This window comes from Pseudomyrmex gracilis, unplaced genomic scaffold, assembly GCF_002006095.1.
Source record: "Pseudomyrmex gracilis isolate BER0280 unplaced genomic scaffold, ASM200609v1 scaffold_899, whole genome shotgun sequence".
Lineage (NCBI taxonomy): Eukaryota > Metazoa > Arthropoda > Insecta > Hymenoptera > Formicidae > Pseudomyrmex > Pseudomyrmex gracilis.
This window is the reverse complement of record NW_018021483.1, coordinates 46,977-49,360: the sequence shown is the minus strand read 5'-3', so window position 1 is coordinate 49,360 and position 2,384 is coordinate 46,977.

Genomic DNA, 2,384 nt, shown 5'->3' with positions numbered 1-2,384 from the left:
TTGAACATAGAATGTAAAAAGTTATCTATGGGCCCTACTTTATGTTCTTCAACGGCAGTGGCGCTAGAAGTTGTAGCCAAAGTAGGCGGAGTAACCGCTGCTTTAACAGGGGTTTGCAATATTACGCGAAGACTGAGAAGAGTATGCGTGAGATCTATGTAATCTTCACCATGTCCCGGTACGACGAACTCAACGGGGGCGTCGCCCGCAAGAGTCGACAAAGGTTTGTACTGATTTTACTGCGAGCTCTCGATACTGGTCTGAGTGCACGGTAGAGTAAAAAGATCAAGTTCGCTTTTGAACTACTCACACGAGTGAGTATGGAGAAAAGACATTTTGTTTTGTCTACGAGAATATATTGCTCACGATTCGTTTATTGCTCACGTGGCGTTTGCTAGTTTTTGTCGCGCGTTTCTTCTTTTTCTTCTGAATCCCTCTACTTGTTGAGCGTTGAATTGCTCAAGTTTTCTTTTTTCTCCGCACGGAAGCCGATTTCTTGTTGGTGCTACTAGCACGACGGCGATGCTTGATCGCGAAGTAAACGGGGAGTCACCAGGGTCAAACTCTCTTTCTCTAATCTGGGCGTTTCTTCGCAAAGGGTATATATCCTGACCCTCGCATTAAGCAGGTTATTTTTTCTTTTGCTTGTTGTTTGAGATTGTCACATGATTCTTTAAAACGACTATTAAGAGGATGATGAACCAAAGCGTGATCTTTGATCCGATAGCTCAACCGCTGTCTTCTGCTACGCTGTCCGGAAAGTTGCGCTATCTGATAGGCTCGACAAGGATAAACATACGAGGTGTGATCAAAAAGTAAAGTAACTCTTTGAATTTCGGGCGCTCTGTATACTCTAATTTAAAATTTTTTTGTTGTTGTGTTGGTACACTCGTCACGATCATATGTTCACAGATTTGACTATATAGCATGTGTTGTTTTTATGTGGGAGGCATAAAAGTTAGACTTGTGTTTGCGTGCTCGGCAATTTTTTGCTGTTTAAAATAATGCAGCAAAGAGTTTGTATTAATTTTTGTGTAAAGAATGATATTAAGTGTTCAAAAACTCTTGAAATGTCGACAGTGGCGTACGGTAAATCAACTTTGAGAAAAAAAAATGTTTATAAATGATATAAGTTATTCCAAAAGGGCCGAGAAAATGTTAACGATGAACCTCGCTCTGGACGCCCCAGCACGTCAAAAATCGACGAAAATGTTCAGGAAGTAAAAGAAATTGTGTTGAAAAATTGTCGAATCACGATTAGAGAAGTAGCTGATGATCTTAACATATCGTTTGGCTCATGCCAATTTTAACGGATGTTTTGGGTATGACACGTGTATCAGCGAAATTTGTTCCAAAACTGCTTAATTTTGATCAGAAGCAGCATCGCATAAACATCGCCCAAGACATGTTGAACGACGTCAATGATGATCCTGATCTGCTCAAAAGGGTTATAACTGGTGACAAATCATAAGTATATGGTTATGACGTCGAAACCAAAGCCCAATCATCCCATTAGAAGAGCCCAGGAGAGCCAAGACATAAAAAGGCACGCCAAGTTTGTTCGAATGTGAAGGTTTTGCTCACAGTTTTCTTTGATTACCATGGCGTTGTGCATCGAGAATTCCTACCACAAGGTCGTACGGTAAACAAGAAGTATTACCTTGAGGTTATGCGGCGTTTGCGTAAATCAATAAGAAAAAAACGGCCGGAAGTGTGGAAAGAAAATTCATGGATTTTGCACCATGATAATGCACCTGCGCACACGTCGTTACTAGTGAGTAGTTTTTTTGTCACAAACAATACTACCATCATACCTCAGCCACCGTATTCACCCGACTTGGCCCCCTGTGACTTTTTCCTTTTCCCAAACTTAAAAAGGCCCATGAAAGGACAAAGATTTGCGACAATTGAGAAGATTAAGGCTGCATCGCTGGAGGAGCTCAAGGCAATAGCCAAAAGTGCATTTCAGAAGTGTTTTGACGACTAGAAAAAGCACTGGCACAAGTGCATTGTATCAGAGGGAGATTATTTTGAAGGGGATAACATAATTTTGAATAACTAAATGAATATTTTTTTATAAAAATAAAAAGTCACCTTATTTTTTGATGACACCTCGTATGTATCTTTTTTTTGGTCTCTCGGTTGGTTCGCCCGTCTTTCTTTTAAAGTGAAACGGACGAATTGCCGATTCTCGCGTTTTTCTCGTCTTTTGTTAGATTTACGAGCGAAGTCGAATATGTTACGCTTGCCGTGCGTCTCAGACTATTCAATATATAGACTATTCAACATATATAGAAGCTTTTTCACTGCATAGGAAGTATGCTACGTATAAATGCACAAAATGTAAATATATATACATATATATTTGTATATATATATATATA